At 48.5% G+C, this 18405-nt stretch overlaps 1 long non-coding RNA gene across 1 annotated transcript; it reads right to left on the reverse strand.

Annotated features, from left to right (window-relative positions):
* Positions 1 to 469: 469 nt before the first annotated feature.
* Positions 470 to 12344, reverse strand: LOC122391178. Its single transcript, XR_006258300.1, has 3 exons — positions 12291 to 12344; positions 9356 to 9493; positions 470 to 527 (listed from the first exon to the last, which is right to left on the reverse strand). It is a non-coding gene; the product is annotated as an uncharacterized LOC122391178 (long non-coding RNA).
* Between the last annotated feature and the right edge of the window lie 6061 nt (positions 12345 to 18405).

An 18405-nucleotide genomic window follows, 5' to 3' on the forward strand; every position in this document is an offset into this window, starting at 1 on the left:
CATACACCAGTTTTCAACGAAAAATAAAATATGAGGGTGCAAATTTAATTTTTTATTTGTCGATTTGTCGTGGAACGCCCCTGCTGACTGACCTGGTGACCGCTGCTGCTGTGAAGGCCGTCTCTGCCGGCCGCTGGCGGTCCCCCAGTGTGAGGGTCTGCAGCCCGGGCCAGCCGCTGAGACTGTCCAGCACGGCGTCAGGGACGCCGCCGGACAGGGTGAGATACCACAGCCCAGGGCACCTGGTGAGGGGCTCCAGGCTCACGGTGTCAGAGACGCCGCCGGACAGGGTGAGACTCTCCAGCTTAGGGCACCTGGTGAGGGGCTCCAGGCTCACGGTGTCAGGGACGCCGCCGGACAGGGTGAGAAACCGCAGCTTAGGGCACCTGGTGAGGGGCTCCAGGCTCACGGCGTCAGGGACGCCGCCGGACACGGTATATAGAGAACTCCGCCGGACAGGGTGAGACGCCACAGCCCACGGCACCTGGTGAAGGGCTCCAGGCTGCCGGCCGTGAGATCAGGACAGTCTGGAAAACACACAGACACACATACAGACAGGATCAGTCGGCAGGAATATATGTAAATATATGAAAAAAAAAACGAAACAGCTATGAATTTGCATGGTTTTATGGACACCGTAAGCCATGATATAATAGTGGTACTATATGATATGCCATATAAACATGAATGAATGTGATAACATGAATGAATGAACATGATAACATGAATGTTCATGTTATCTATGGATATGCATTCAGTTCAGCCAATGCATTGAAGTGCATTGAACATTGCATTACAATCGCAATATGTAGTTCAACTAACTATCAGCGAATATGTCACTGATTGAACAATCATCCTCCATTTTGGAGCTCAATTGACTTCATTGTTTCACAAAGCACATTGACTATGTATCACACCTGTCTCAGTCTCCATAAGGTCCGACAACACCACACCGTTACTCGGTGTCCGCCATTCGCTGAGCACGTACATCAGCGGCCTGTCCGTGCTGCCGCTGCTCACCGTATATCTCCAGTAGTGTGACCGTCCGTGCCAGGTCAGCCAGGTGACTGATGGTGTCGGCAGTCACCCCCTGGAGCGACACTGACAGATCACGATCGAACGGCCACCTCGGCTCCGTCACCTCCGGCCACTTCGGCTCCATCACCTCCGGCCCTGTCGGACAGAGCTGTGTTAGCTGACTGCAGTCGGACAGAGCTGCCGCCAGCTCCCCGCTGCACCACTGACACCAGAGTGTCAGACACTGACATAGTCAGCATTGAAACAGACGAGCGGCCGCACAGCAATTTTTTAGCAGCAGCAGTCATATATAGTCTGTAGAATGTGAATATGAACATAATACGTATATGCGATAAGTATATGCATAATACAGTAGTCTATGAAACTTCTTATGCTACTCTCATTGGTTGCACTATATCTAATAATCATTCCCCATTGAAATACTTGCTCTCTAATTGTAGCAATGCCTGCATTCCTGTGCTGGCCGCCTTCGATCGTGGCGCCACCTAATACTCTGTATAACCGCCGCGCCAGGGCCGCGGCCAGTCAGTCTCGTCAGTCTCCTCAGACTCGTCGTCAGCGAGCTCTCTGTGTAGTCTGTCAGTGTCAGTTGTCGATCAGGCGTGCGTTCGACATCCGGAAAATGAGGGATAATTATCCGGGATCACCGGTAATAATTTGGTATTGCAAGGACTATCGATGCAATAAGTCATATTTTTATATTGCTTTTGCTTCAGTAATGGCTCTTTTACTCATTGGCATGTGCGTTGTGCACGGTGTCAGCCTTAAACACCGAATGATCCCGTTGATCCAGGAAAATTATCCCTGATTTTCCGGATGCCGAATTCGCACTAATACTCAATACGTTTGTTCGGAAATTTGCTGCTTGTGACAATGCAACTATCGCTAGTACCTCAACTTTTAAATCACCCCGTGACGTTACACTAATATTTCACGCATATGCCACAAGCATGAACACTATCGAAGTGCATGCATTGAACCCCTTCCCCCTCTCACCACCGAGTAATATACATGATTAACGATGAAACTTGCTAGTTGAGACTGATTGGTTCGTCCATTTGCCGTCTTCCCTGTTCATTTGCATATACCGGCATTACATGTGTGATCTGCGGTATCTCACCTCTGACATTGAGGTACATGAGGCCCTCCGGCAGCTGCCCCCTCAGTCGCGGGAGGTCGGCGGCGGTGACTGATAGGTCCTGCAGCCCACGGCACCTGGTGAGGGGCTCCAGGCTGCCGGCCGTGTGATCAGTAAAATCTGAAAAACACACAGACACACAAACAGACAGAAACAGTTAGCTGTAATACATGTCGATATATGATAAAACGAAAAAACACCTAATAATTCACATGGTTTTATGGACACAGTAGACAATGGTAAGACAGTGCTATTATATGATACCTACAGGGTGGAAAGTAATTACGCGAACATACTTTTTCGTCTTATAGCAATGGAAAAAGCGGCGGTGACATGAAAATTTCATCTTTTCATATATTCCTATTTATGTGCGATACACTGACAAAGGCGTTCAGGCATAATTGACATGAGCATGTCAAGCACTGTTGGCCAAAGCTTAGTCCACGCCTCCTGGAGCTGTCTGGTGAGGCAATCGATGTTAGTGGCTACTAGCAGCTCTTAGACGCTCTCCTGAAGAGTCGCCTGGATATTTTTGATCAAATTGAGGTCTGGGCTATTCCCAGATTGACCATTATATGCCCAGAAGAAGAACGGGTTCTCAAAGCACCAGTCTTGCGTCTTTTTGGCCGTGAGAGGAAGGACTTTATCAATCATGAAGAAGAGTTTCTTTGCGTCGGGCACAAAAGTGCGCTCAATCATTTTGCCCCTTTTGGTGCATTGATGGATTAGATAAAGAGACTCGTCTGGAAGGATGTTCCACTAGTTGTATACTTTATTTTTTGTGGCCTTGTTGGTCACTACATGCAATTCTGACACCATCCGGGCGCTCATAACACGCTGATGTGTGTTCCTTTGCCGGATGTTTGAAGGTTGGGACGGGCGGGACGTCGGACGCATCAGCAGCCCCCAACGCGTTGTTCTGCAGGTTTGACGGATGAAATAGCTTCGAAGATGTCTCACCCAACCACAAAGCCAGCTGCCTGTCCTCCTCTGTTCAGGTTTGGCGGTCTTAAGAAAACTTAAATTGACAATCCTGCTGTTAATTCATGAATTTTGGCCATCTCGATTGTTTGTACGGCTTGATTTTCGAATTTTCACTGATTTATGTATGAATCGTGATATCTTAGATGGGGTACCCGGCCAAAGTAAACCATTTCGCCTGTTTTCGGGTCGACTGTTGTCGTTTGGTCGCGGAAATGGTGACCACCCATTCGGCGCCTGAATTCGCCGAGGTTTTACTGCCGCCAACGGCTTTGCTTTTTAAGTCCTCTTAAGTTTTATTATGCTTCAACCAAACGTGTAATTGAGTAATGCTGGTGCCGAGACCGTTCCGAGTCCCTTCCGCACCAATCCAGCCAAAATAATCACAAACGCTTTCCCTGGCAACTTCAAATTGATCTCTTTGCCCATTTTGGTCTTGAGCAGCGTATGGCGTCAGCACCACTCGAAGCCGAGAGGTGTTGTAGACCTTCCAAGTCATTTTTCAAAGTAAGGTCACTTTTGTTAGATGAGGCGACAACAAACACGACCAGTCATGTTCCATAACAGCCCGCGCTCATGCAAAATCTCCACTGACAGGCGAAATTGTAAGAAAATACATGTTCGCGTAATTACTTTCCACCCTGTATATGCAATGTTAAGCAAATGCATTGAACTTCATTGAACAGTGCAACACAATTATTATGAGTATGATCAACTAACTCTGAACGAATATCTCACTGAGTGAACAGTCCTCCTCCATTTAGGAGCTCAATTGGCTTCATTATTTCACAAAGCACATTGGCTATGTATCACACCTGTCTCCATGAGGTGCGGCAACGGCACACCGTTACTCGATGTCCGCCATTCACTGATCTCTTATATCAGCGGCATGTCCGTGCTGCCGCTGCTCACCGTATATCTCCAGTTGTGTGACCGTCCGTGCCAGGTCAGCCAGGTGACTGATGGTGTCGGCAGCCACCCCCTGGAGCGACACTGACAGACCATCATCCCTGTACCGTTCCGGCCACCTCGGCTCCGTCACCTCCGGCCCTGTCGGACAGAGCTGTGTCAGCTGACTGCATTCGGACAGAGCTGCCGCCAGCTCCCCGCTGCACCACTGACACCAGAGTGTCAGACACTGACACAGCCAGCACTGACACAGCCGAGCGGCCGCACAGCAATTTTTAGCACCAGCAGTCAAATGTATGTATAATGTGAATATGAACATAAGATGTATATGGAATAAGTATATGCGTAATACAATAGTCTATAAAACTACTTATACTACTCTCATTGGTTGTACTATGTCTATAATCATTCCTCATTGGAATACGTGCTCACTAATTGTAGCAATGCCTGCATTCCCGTGCTGGCCGCCTTCGATCGTGGCGTCACCTATGTATACTCTGTATAACCGCCCCGCCAGGGCCGCGGCCAGTCAGTCTCGTCAGTCTGCTCAGACTCGTCGTCAGTACGCTCTCTATGTAGTCAGTCAGTGTCAGTTGTCGATCAGGCGTGCGTTCGACATCCGGAAAATGAGGGATAATTATCCGGGATCACCGGTAATAATTTGGTATTGCAAGGACTATCGATGCAATAAGTCATATTTTTATATTGCTTTTGCTTCAGTAATGGCTCTTTTACTCATTGGCATGTGCGTTGTGCACGGTGTCAGCCTAAAACACCGAATGATCCCGTTGATCCAGGAAAATTATCCCTGATTTTCCGGATGCCGAATTCGCACTAATACTCAATACGTTTGTTCGGAAATTTGCTGCTTGTAACAATGCAACTATCGCTAGTACCTCAACTTTTAAATCACCCCGTGACGTTACACTAATATTCCACGCATATGCCACAAGCATGGACACTATCGAAGGGCATGCATTGAACCCCTTCCCCCTCTCACCACAATACGAGACGAGTAATATACACGATTAACGATGAAACTTGCTAGTTGAGGCTGATCAGTTCGTCCATTTGCCGTCTCCCCTGTTCATTTGCATATACCAGCATTACATGTGTGATCTGCGGTATATCACCTCTGACATTGAGGCACTCGAGGCACTCCGGCAGCTGCCCCCTCAGTAGCGGGAGGTCGGCGGCGGTGACTGATAGGTCCCGCAGCCCACGGCACCTGGTGAGGGGCTCCAGGCTGCCGGCCGTATGATCAGTACAATCTGGAAAACACATAGACACACATACAGACAGGATCAGTTAGCTGTAATACATGTCTATATATGTATGACAAAACGGAAAAAACACCTAATAATTCACCTGGTTTTATGGACACAGTAGACAATGGTAAAACAGTGCTATTATATGATATATGCAATGTTAACCCTCGCCGGCACAGGCCATTTTGAGTCCTTCGACGGCACAAGGGGGGGGGGGGGGGTTGGTACGACCCCCCCCTCGCGTTTGGCCCCTGATGGAGCTAGAGCTTCGCGGAAAAAAACGAGCGTGTTGCCCGTCACGAGACGAAGCCGATGGTACCCAATTTTAACCCTCGCCCGCACATGGGGGGGGGGTGGTTGCCACCCCCCCAGGTAGTCTTTCTGCTCTGCACTCAACATTTTAAGAGCTAGAAGGCTGATTTTTCGTATAGCTGCTCCTCTATCCTTTCTTGATGTCCACTGAAAATTTCAAGTTTCTGTGATTTTTGGTTTCGGAGATATGACCTTGTTTTTCAGGTCATGTCATGACCCAAATGGCCAATTCTCGACATCTTGCGTTGGCTATGGGCCTTGTGAGCTTTTGACACCTTGATTTCGGCCTTTTTTACCAGTCTTACCTCCCACCTATCATGGAACATGTTGCTCGACGATGTACAGATGTCAAGGTCAAGGTCAAGGTCAACCTAGGTCATCTAAGATAATTACGTTTTAGGCAAGCGGAATTTACTTTTTGTGAAGTTTTTTGACTGCATTTTTGGTAAAAGCTTCTCAGATCATGATTTCATGCAATATGGACACATAAACAATCGGTGCACACTTCAGTATACACACAGACACACACAGACATACAAACACATATAATTGACCTTGACCTAACTTGACCTGAAATGACCTAAGCAGCAAAAACCTGGTCGGGTAGTGTGAGAAAGAGGTTCTAGCTGGCTTGGCACCAGAAAACGGCATCGTCATCGGTATATGATAAGCAGCGCACTTGATATCAAACGGTGACCCAAAACAGCAACATTTTTTAGTTTGACCTGACCTGGAAGGTCAATGACTGACCTGAGAAGGTAAAACTGGGTATCATTGGGTTCGTCTCTTCCCAAAGAATCTTTTTGGTCTTTACCGCTAAGCTCTATCTCCAACAGGAACGAAATGGCGCGGGGGGGGTGGCAACCCCCCCCCATGTGCGTTCTAGGATGGGAAAATGGCATGTGCGGGCGAGGGTTAAGGTCCTAGGTCATCGGGTGACCTTCCAGGTCAGGTCAATGACCCGAAAACCGGGAAAATCGGGACCTGTTAGAAAGTCGTAAAGTGTGGCTGCCATGTGGTTTTCCGGGGTGCTGATCACGAATATCGTGTTAGTTTTGATCATAGATGATGTCTTTAAGCATTTAGACCAGGTCGGGTCAGGTCAGGTCAGGTCAACCGGTAGGGGTTGTGACGGGTATTCGTAATACGTGTCAACCGCCTCGGACAGCTTCGTAACATGTTACGAAGGCACCAAAACTACTTCGTAAATGTTCAAATGGTTGCTAAATTCGAATTCAGCTCCAAAAACTAGCCTAGAAACATGTAAAACTCGAAAAAGTGAGCCGAGGTCACCCGAGGTCACCAAAGGTCAATGACCTGACTCGACTTTCAGGTGACCTTGACACCCACCCTAATGCATGGGAGCAACATCAAATCACATGTTTGAACGTTTGAAACCACGAAAAGCTTGCAAACGCGCGGCTAATGCGAGCCGACATGCGCCGAACCGCGATTTCGGCCAAACATGGTCACAGAAAAGAGGTCACAGGTCAAAGGTCATTGGGGTCAGGGTCATGAAATTTTCAGGGTAGGTGTAAAATTGATCAATGCGAGGGTACTGAAAGTTTCGTCGCGATCTGCCGCTTTTTACGCGAGTTATTCGCGAAAAACCTTACGGGGGGGGTTGCATCAACCCCCCCCCCTGTGCCGGCGAGGGTTAAGCAAATGCATTGAACTTCATTGAACAGTGCAACACAATTGTTATGAGTATGATCAACTAACTCTGAACGAATATGTCACTGAGTGAACAGTCCTCCATTTTGGAGCTCAGTTGGCTTCATTATTTCACAAAGCACATTGGCTATGTATCACACCTGTCTCAATGAGGTGCGACAACGGCACACCATTACTCGATGTCCGCCATTCGCTGAGCTCGTATATCAGCGGCCTGTCCGTGCTGCCGCTGCTCACCGTATATCTCCAGTCGTGTGACCGTCCGTGCCAGGTCAGCCAGGCGACTGATGGTGTCGGCAGCCACCCCCTGGAGCGACACTGACAGACCACTCCCGTACCGTTCCGGCCACCTCGGCCCCGTCACCTCCGGCCCTGTCGGACAGAGCTGTGTCAGCTGACTGCAGTCGGACAGAGCTGCCGCCAGCTCCCTGCTGCACCACTGACACCAGAGTGTCAGACACTGACACAGTCAGCATTGAAACAGACGAGCGGCCGCACAGCAATTTTTTAGCAGCAGCAGTGATATGTAGAATGTGAATATGAACATAATATGTATATGCGATAAGTATATGCATAATACAGTAGTCTATGAAACTACTTATACTACTCTTATTGGTTGCACAATGTCTATAATCATCCCTCATTGGAAATAACTGCTCGAGTGCTTACTAATTGTAGCAATGCCCATGCATCCCTGCTGGCCGCCTTCGATCGTGACGTCACCTATACTCTGTATAACCGCCGCGCCAGGGCCGCGGCCAGTCAGTCTCGTCAGTCTGCTCAGACTCGTCGTCAGCGAGCTATCTATGTAGTCAGTCAGTTACCGGGGTTACATCACATGAGCAAGTAAATGCGTATCAGGAACGGATTTTCCTATTCGCTCACCATTGTAGTCCGTTTGTAATGCGTATTAACTCTGCTCATGTACCCCCGAGCAGTGTCAGTTGTCGATCAGGCGTGCGTTCGACATCCGGAAAATGAGGGATAATTATCCGGGATCACCGGTAATAGTTTGGTATTGCAAGGACTATCGATGCAATAAGTCATATTTTTATATTGCTTTTGCTTCAGTAATGGCTCTTTTACTCATTGGCATGTGCGTTGTGCACGGTGTCAGCCTAAAACACCGAATGATCCCGCTGATCCCGGAAAATTATCCCTGATTTTCCGGATGCCGAATTCGCACTAATACTCAATACGTTTGTTCGGAAATTTGCTGCTTGTGACAATGCAACTTTCGCTAGTACCTCAACTTTTAAATCACCTCGTGACGTTACACTAATATTCCACGCATATGCCACAAGCATGGACACTATCGAAGGGCGTGCATTGAACCCCTTTCCCCTCTCACCACAATACAAGACGAGTAATATACTAGTACACGATTAACGATGAAACTTGCTAGTTGAGGCTGATCAGTTCGTCCATTTGCCGTCTCCCCTGTTCATTTGCATATACCAGCATTACATGTGTGATCTGCGGTATATCACCTCTGACATTGAGGCGCCAGAGGCCATCCGGCAGCTGCCCCCTCAGTCGCGGGAGGTCGGCGGCGGTGACTGATAGACTATCCAGCTCAGGGCACCTGGTGAGGGGCTCCAGGCTGCCGGTCGTGTGATCAGTACAATCTGGAAAACACGCAGACACACATACAGACAGGATCAGTTAGCTGTAATAAATGTCGATATATGACAAAACGAAAAAAACACCTAATAATTCACATGGTTTTATGGACACAGTAGACAATGGTAAAACAGTGCTATTATATGATATATGCAATGTTAAGCAAATGCATTGAACTTCATTGAACAGTGCAACACAATTGTTATGAGTATGATCAAGTAACTCTGAACGAATATGTCACTGAGTAAACAGTCCTCCATTTTTCAGCTCAATTGACTTCATTATTTCACAAAGCACATTGGCTATGTATCACACCTGTCTCCATGAGGTGCGACAACGGCACACCGTTACTCGGTGTCCGCCATTCCCTGATCTCTTATATCAGCGGCATGTCCGTGCTGCCGCTGCTCACCGTATATCTCCAGTAGTGTGACCGTCCGTCCCAGGTCAGCCAGGTGACTGATGGTGTCGGAAGCCACCCCCTGGAGCGACACTGACAGATCATCATCCTCGTCCCATCCCGGCCAGCTCGGCTCCGTCACCTCCGGCCCTGTCGTACAGAGCTGTGTCAGCTGACTGCAGTCGGACAGAGCTGTCGCCAGCTCCCCGCTGCACCACTGACACCAGAGTGTCAGACACTGACACAGCCAGCACTGACACAGCCGAGCGGCCGCACAGCAATTTTTGGCACCAGCACTCAGCAGTCATAAGTCACTAGGTATGTAGAATGTGAATATGAACATAATAAGTACCTATATGCGATGAGTATATGCGTAATAATAAGTATTAGGTCGTTCAATAAGTAACGAACAATCGGTCATAACTTCTTTATTTCTTTATTTAACACTTTCAAACTTTCACAGATTATAGATCAAATGTTTCTGAATGTAGCCTTTGCCTCAAACCAGTCGCCGCCCGCCTGCACGCACTTCTCCCAGCGTTCCGGCCAACGCCGGAATTCCGCCCGGAATAACGCGTTTTCCGTCTTTTTCACCCAGTTCTTGACAGCGCACCTGACTTCAGCGTCGGTCTCGAAGTGTTCACCACGGAGGCCATCCTTCAGGGGACCAGAGGTGAAAATCTGAAGGAGCCAGGTTCGGACTGTAGGGCGGCTGGGGCATGATATTCAGCCCTGTCTCGCGATCTCTTCGCGTGTGGCGTGAGACATGTGCAGACGACCGTTGTCATGGTGTCATCCTGGTGGGCTTTCTTGTACCTGGGCGGACGATGGACAGCGGGCCGCTACATCACAGTCCTGCAGGAGACTGAGAAAAGCAATCCTGAAGAAGAGGCGCGGCTCGGATGTCAACAACATCACCATACACCATGACAACGCCCGACCGCACTTGTCTCACGCCACGCGCGAGGAGATCGCGTGACAGGGCTGAATATCATGCCCCAGCCGCCCTACAGTCCGGACCTGGCTCCTTCAGATTTTCACCTCTTTGGTCCCCTAAAGGATGGCCTCCATGGTGAACACTTCGAGACCGACGCTGAAGTCATGTGCGCTGTCATGAACTGGGTGAAAAAGACGGAAAACGCGTTTTTCCGGGCGGAATTCCGGCGTTGGCCGGAACGCTGGGAGAAGTGTGTGCAGGCGGGCTCCGGCTGGTTTGAGACATAGGCTGCATTCAGAAATGTCTGATCTATAATCTGTGAAAGTTTGAAAGTGTTCAATAAAGAAATAAAGAAGTTATGACCGATTGTTCGTTACTTATTGAACGACCTAATAATACAATAGCGTAAGTAACACAATTGTCGTATAGCCGCCGCTCCAGGGCCGCGGCCAGTCAGTCTCGTCAGTCTGCTCAGACTCGTCGTCAGCGAGCTATCTATATAGTCAGTCAGTGCCAGTCGTCGATTAATGCTCAATACGTTTGTTCGGAAATTTGCTGCTTGTGAGAATGCAACTATCGCTAGTACCTCAACTTTTAAATCACCCCGTGACGTTACACTAATATTCCACGCATATGCCACAAGCATTAACCCGGCAGGCGGTGGGCCAATCTATTTTTTGATTTTGGGGGGTCAAAATCCAAAAAATTCGAAAAACTGAAATAGAAGTTTTGTAGCCCTTTTGATTCCACACCTTTTATGTCTAAAACATTTTTCTGTATCTCTAAAGCTGTAGGCCTGACAGCTCTTCCCGCGAAACCTTTTTTTTGGGTCGAAAATGGCAAAAATGACGTCACTCTTACGTCATTAGCGGCCAACCTATCAAAGCCTTTGGAAAAATTTTTGGTCACCATGTGCGCTAGCTACTCCCGGGAGGGTACTGAAAGTTTGGTGACGATCAGCGCAGCGGTTCTCGAGATATATCGAAAAAAGTAAAGGGGGGGGGGGCAAAAAAATGCCCCCCCCCACCGCCTGGAAGGTTAACACTATCGAAGGGCATCTGTAAAGTGTGTGTCATTGTTTATCGCCGTTGCCTTGCATAAATTACTGCTTATATTTTTATGGGTTTATGATTAATTAGTTCGTAGTCTAATTATACCTGCGTGGTGGCTATATTTCATTTTCGCATTTTCAACGCTCATCGTCTTTACCGCTCCCCGCTCGCGCTCAACCGCTCCGCGCTCGCGCTCAGCTCAGCGCAGCCGACGCCGCGGCCGGCTCAAGACGTGTCATAGTTTATTCACGAGGTGACTCACCGTCTCCAGCACTCTGCGCCGCGCCGCCGGTGTGTTATCTACAAACGTCAGCTTTTAGCCTGTCTTCTGTCTAACGCACTCTAGGGCCTCTATACCTAAAAGTCGGTTGCTGTCTGCTAAGTGTCGTCTCATGTCGTTGCAACGGTGCGTAGCCGGATGCTTTTAACACCACGGGACCAGCGCGTGACACCCACACTCACGTGACGCGTGATTGCTGGAGGCTTCCCGATGGTTCGACTTGCGACGACCAATCACAGTGTGCAAATCTTATATAATGCTAGCTCCAGTCGCGAGCCGCCACGCAGGGTTAGAGGGCCACCGCCCAAAGTAGGAACTAGGCCGAGCGAGGAGAGCTCTGACCACCCTGCAGAGGGTGAGGTCAGAAGACCCTCGGCCGTCACTGAGACCAGACGTGTCGTGCCTGAATCGTGTGTGACTCCCAATACACCGGTGCCGAAGAGCTGGAGTGTGCAAGGGCTAACACCTGCCCGCAGTGCCCCAGCCCTGGGCCCGTGAACTACGACGTGCTACACATCCATTGAACCCCTTCCCCTCTCACCACAATACGAGACGAGTAATACATATACACGATTAATGATGAAACTTGCTAGTTGAGGCTGATCAGTTCGTCCATTTGCCGTCTTCCCTGTTCATTTGCATATACCGGCATTACATGTGTGATCTGCGGTATCTCACCTCTGACATTGAGGCACCTGAGGCCCTCCGGCAGCTGCCCCCTCAGTAGCGGGAGGTCGGCGGCGGTGACTGATAGGTCCTGCAGCCCACGGCACCTGGTGAGGAGCTCCAGGCTGCCGGCCGTGTGATCAGTAAAATCTGGAAAACACACAGACACACATACAGACAGGATCATTTGGCTGTAATACATGTCGATATATGACAAAACGAAAAAACACCTAATAACTCACATTGTTTTATGGACACAGTAGACAATGGTAAAACAGTGCTATTATATGATATGTGCAATCAGTTAACCCGCGCACCGACGGGGGCCTGCGCCAACTTCGCACCGACGGGGGGGGGCGGCGGATGACCGCCCCCCCTGAGATCTCGAGAACGAAGCAAGATAGCGACAAGCGGTAAACGGCATCGGATACGCACGGTCAAGATCTACAATTTTTACTAAGGTCATTTTCAGGTCAGGTCAAAGATGACGTCACAGGGGTCGAAAAAGTCAAAATGGCGGCGCTAGATATGGAGAGAGTTTTTCTCGAATAACTTTCGGATTAGTCAAGATAGGACCAAACTAAGGGCATCATCGTGATCCTCTCGTCAATCCGCATCGAATGATATATATGTTGACCTCGAAAGGTCAAGGTCAAAGGTTGACCACAGGTCACGTGACCTCGAGGTCATCATGTATAGCATTCGATGCGTCTTGACGAGCTGAACACAATGCGACCATCCGCGCGGCTGTATTTTGTTACTGTACGGAGATATTGGCAAAAAACCTTTGGTGACCTTTGCTGACGTCACATGACCTTACAGCTGCCCATCAGCAAAACAGACCTCAAGGTAGTGAAGGTTGATCGTATATGAAGTCATGTATGGTATATGGGGCCATTCCGACCCGTTTTAGTGGTAAAAACGGGAGTTGATTTTTCCCCCATTGACTTAAAATGGGGAGGTCGCGAAATTGACCTGACCTTAGGTCACCGATATCAAAATTCCGAGATAAACAAATTGTAGCTACTAATGACCTAATAACATCCTGCGACTTTCAAAGGCCTCCGACATCTACTGTAACTCTGGCACGGTGACAAAGTTGCAAAAAAGTGGCTTGAGGTTGGGTCATTCAAAGTGACCTGGTGACCTGACCTTAAATATTAGGAGGTTCCAACTTGCATACCATGTGTAAAATTGATGAAGGAATAGTCATACCAAATTTCGCGGCGCTACGCGCCGCGGTTTTCCCGCTATTCGCGAAAAACCTCAGGGGGGCGGATATCCGCCCCCCCGTCGGTGGGCGGGTTAACCCTCGCCCTGGCAGGGCATTTTTCATAACACGGCCTGGCAGGGAGGGGGGTCGATGCGACCCCCCTCGCGATTAGCTCCTATGGCACCTAGAAACACCAAATTTGGTAGGCAGGTGGGCCCCCTGGAAATCTCGCCCCTGTGCAAATTTGGTTGCTCTAGGTCAATATTTAGGGGGGTTTTGGGGGGTATAAATGTAAAAATCTCGCTAAAAATAGGTCAAAAGTTTTTCGCTTATAACTTTTGATCTAATAAAGTTAGAGCAAAAAGAAAAGCACCAATGAACTCAACGCGTCAAGGCGCGTCGAATGATATACTTTTAAGCTTGCTTAACCCTCGCCGGACCTATTGGTTTTCTACATACGCGCCGGCCGAGGGGGGGGTACGACCCCCCTCGCCGTTTCGCCCCTGGTGGAGCTAGCGCGTCGCGGAAAAAACGAGCGTGTGCGCCGTTACGAGACGCAGAGATTGGTACCCGATTTTAAGGTCCTAGGTCACCCGGTGACCTCTGAGGTCAGGTCAAGTGCGTCAAGGTACGGTTCGGTTTTTGGTGAATAACTTCGCAAAAAACGGTCGCAGAGCCGCGATTTTGGCAGCATCGTGTTCGCCTCGCTCAGGCGCGTCGAATGATATACTTTTTGTTCGGGTCAGGTCAACTTGGGGTGTTGACCTCAGGTCAAGGTCAGGTCAGCACCCCCAGGTCACGAAGTTGGTCGAAAGAGGTCATGTCGCATATCATTCGATTCGGCAGGTCTTCCTGAGTCCATTGGTGGCTTTCCCGACTCGCTAGCTCAATTTGCTCGGGAGTTATTGACGAAAAACGAATATGACCTTGATGACGTCATAAATGACGTCACGAAAGGTCAACATTGCAAAAGTGACGCATCTAACCTTGCAAGGAGTGCATCAAATCACGATTCTGTGTGCTTGAGATAGTTGGAGATCGTTCCCGGCGCCAGAATAGCAGTTTTCATTTTTCCCCATTGACTTACAATGGTGAGGTCACGAAAATGACCTGACCTCATATGACATTCAGGGAAAATCCGAGATATACAAGTTGTGAGACACATAATGGATACTAGATCCTGCAAGTTTCATTTCCCTGTGACATCTCCTCTGGCAGTGAGGGCGTTGCGAAGTTGCGACATCTGAAGACCGTGCAGAGGTTCACTTATGACGTCATAGGTCAGTGACCTGACCTGACCCAAAAATGCGGTTGGTGTCAAAAGATGCGGCTTGGATCAAAGGTCAGGTATGCCAAGTTTCAGCTCTCTATCGCCAGCGTGTTCGGAGCTATCGCGAAAAAACCCTATGGGGGGGGGGGGCGGCACCCGCCCCCACCTCGGCCGGCGAGGGTTAAGTGTACTTAAAGTTTTTCTTAGATTTTAAGTAAACTTAAATTAATGAATTAAGTTCAAGTTAACCAAATTGCATCATGTTGCATATCATTCGATTCGGCTGATCAACAGGAACACAATGATACCATTTTTCAGCTCTAGCGTCATTATTTGCCAAGTTATTTGCAAAAACGTCATTTGACCTCAGTTGACCTCATTTGACCTGACCCATGGATAAGTACACCAAACAAAGAAGCACCAAGTGACCTGCTGTTAACCCTATTAGTGGCAGGGGGGGTTGTTTTTATCCACCCCTCAGGTTTTTCGGGAATATCTCCGAAACCGCTGAAGCTACGATACTGAAATTTTCTGACTTTTCCTAAAACTAAATTGGGCACATTCCCTGAAAATTTCAAGTTCATAACTTTACCAGGGGCGGCTCCAGAGCACTGGGAATTGGGGGGTCCTATTCGTGAAGCGAGGCATTTGGGCGAAGATCACGATGCTGCACCAGTTTTACGAACAGTGAATAAAAGGTATCATGTGATAACATATACAGTTATTGTGCATCCTCTTTTGACACGCTTTTGCTATAATAGGCGGATCCAGGCGTCCAAAAAGGGGGGTTATGTTTTACCTCCCAACATAGGTGCCCTGACACCGCCTATGCATTACCAATACAATTTTAGTCGTTCTCTCATAAGAAAATTATTACATAACAAGACCATTACCACCCTTTTTAGAAACAGTACCAACAAAAACCTTATTTACTATACTTTTTGTGTACCCCCAATCTCAATGATCTGTATCCGCCTATGATTTTTGAAAATGCATATTTTTAGGATCCATGTGAATTCCTGGTTCATTCTCTATCGATCGGCAAAAGTTGCGTTAAGATTGGTTCAGAAACCTGGCCGTGATAAACAGTCTAAAATGTATCTGCAATTTGCCCGTTTTTACCCCCCTCTACCCCCCCTATTGACATTTCTTAATTTTTATTTTTTAGAAATGTAGATCACGTTGAGCGAAATCGAATGCCGTTTGAATTTTGAAAATCGGCCCGTTAGATCTCGAGATATCAAGGGGGGGTCGTAAACAGCCCCCCCCTGCCACTAATAGGGGGTAGCCAGGAGCCTGCCACTAATAGGGTTAAGTACTGTGGTTTCAAAGCACAAAAGTGATAGAACGAAGCGGATATCTCCAGTATTTTCCGAATTTAGTATTTTCCCATAGGCTTAACCCTCGCCAGACCTATTGGTTTTCTACATACGCGCCGGCCGAGGGGGGGGGGGGCGGGTACGACCCCCCTCTCGCTGTTTCGCCCCTGGTGGAGCTAGCGCGTCGCGGAAAAAAACGAGCGTGTGCGCCGTTACGAGACGCAGAGATTGGTACCCGATTTTAAGGTCCTAGGTCAACCGGTGACCTCTGAGGTCAGGTCAAGTGCCCCAAGGTACGGTTCAGTTTTTGGTGAATAACTTCGCAAAAAACGGCTGCAGAGCGCCGATTTTGGCAGCATCGTGTTCGCCTCGCTCAGGCGCGTCGAATGATATACTTTTTGTCCGGGTCAGGTCAACTTGGGGTGTTGACCTCAGGTCAAGGTCAGGTCAGCACCCCCAGGTCACGAAGTTGGTCGAAAGAGGTCATGTCGCATATCATTCGATTCGGCAGGCCTTCCTGAGTCCATTGGTGCCTTCCCCGACTCGCTAGCTCAATTTGATCAAGAGTTATTGACGAAAAACTAATTTGACCTTGATGACGTCATAAATGACGTCACGCAAGGTCAACATTGCAAAAGTGACGCATCTAACCTTGCAAGGAGTGCATCAAATCACGATTCTGTGTGCTTGAGATAGTTGGAGATCGTTCCCGGCGCCAGAATAGCAGTTTTCATTTTTCCCCATTGACTTATAATGGTGAGGTCACGAAAATGACCTGACCTCATATGACCTTTAGGAAAAATCCGAGATATACAAGTTGTGGGACTCATAATGGATACTAGATCCTGCAAGTTTCATTTCCCTGTGACATCTCCTCTGGCAGTGAGGGCGTTGCGAAGTTGCGACATCTGAAGACCGTGCAGAGGTTCACTTATGACGTCATAGGTCAGTGACCTGACCTGACCCAAAAATGCGGTTGGTGTCAAAAGATGCGGCTTGGATCAAAGGTCAGGTATGCCAAGTTTCAGCTCTCTATCGCCAGCGTGTTCGGAGCTATCGCGAAAAAAACCTATGGGGGGGGGGGCGGCACCCGCCCCCCCCCTCGGCCGGCGAGGGTTAAGTGTACTTAAAGTTTTTCTTAGATTTTAAGTAAACTTAAATTAATGAATTAAGTTCAAGTTAACCAAATTGCATCATGTTGCATATCATTCGATTCGGCTGATCAACAGGAACACAATGATACCATTTTTCAGCTCTAGCGTCATTATTTGCCAAGTTATTTGCAAAAACGTCATTTGACCTCAGTTGACCTCATTTGACCTGACCCATGGATAAGTACACCAAACAAAGAAGAACCAAGTGACCTGCTGTTAAGTACTGTGGTTTCAAAGCACAAAAGTGATAGAACGAAGCGGATATCTCCAGTATTTTCCGAACTTAGTATTTTCCCATAGGCTTAACCCTCGCCGGACCTATTGGTTTTCTACATACGCGCCGGCCGAGGGGGGGGGGGGGCGGGTACGACCCCCCTCGCCGTTTCGCCCCTGGTGGAGCTAGCGCGTCGCGGAAAAAACGAGCGTGTGCGCCGTTACGAGACGCAGAGATTGGTACCCGATTTTAAGGTCCTAGGTCAACCGGTGACCTCTGAGGTCAGGTCAAGTGCCCCAAGGTACGGTTCAGTTTTTGGTGAATAACTTCGCAAAAAACGGCCGCAGAGCGCCGATTTTGGCAGCATCGTGTTCGCCTCGCTCAGGCGCGTCGAATGATATACTTTTTGTCCGGGTCAGGTCAACTTGGGGTGTTGACCTCAGGTCAAGGTCAGGTCAGCACCCCCAGGTCACGAAGTTGGTCGAAAGAGGTCATGTCGCATATCATTCGATTCGGCAGGCCTTCCTGAGTCCATTGGTGCCTTCCCCGACTCGCTAGCTCAATTTGATCAAGAGTTATTGACGAAAAACTAATTTGACCTTGATGACGTCATAAATGACGTCACGCAAGGTCAACATTGCAAAAGTGACGCATCTAACCTTGCAAGGAGTGCATCAAATCACGATTCTGTGTGCTTGAGATAGTTGGAGATCGTTCCCGGCGCCAGAATAGCAGTTTTCATTTTTCCCCATTGACTTATAATGGTGAGGTCACGAAAATGACCTGACCTCATATGACCTTTAGGAAAAATCCGAGATATACAAATTGTGGGACTCATAATGGATACTAGATCCTGCAAGTTTCATTTCCCTGTGACATCTCCTCTGGCAGTGAGGGCGTTGCGAAGTTGCGACATCTGAAGACCGTGCAGAGGTTCACTTATGACGTCATAGGTCA

Source organism: Amphibalanus amphitrite, unplaced genomic scaffold, assembly GCF_019059575.1.
Source record: "Amphibalanus amphitrite isolate SeventyFive unplaced genomic scaffold, NRLGWU_Aamphi_draft 000425F_arrow, whole genome shotgun sequence".
Taxonomy (NCBI): Eukaryota; Metazoa; Arthropoda; class Thecostraca; order Balanomorpha; family Balanidae; genus Amphibalanus; species Amphibalanus amphitrite.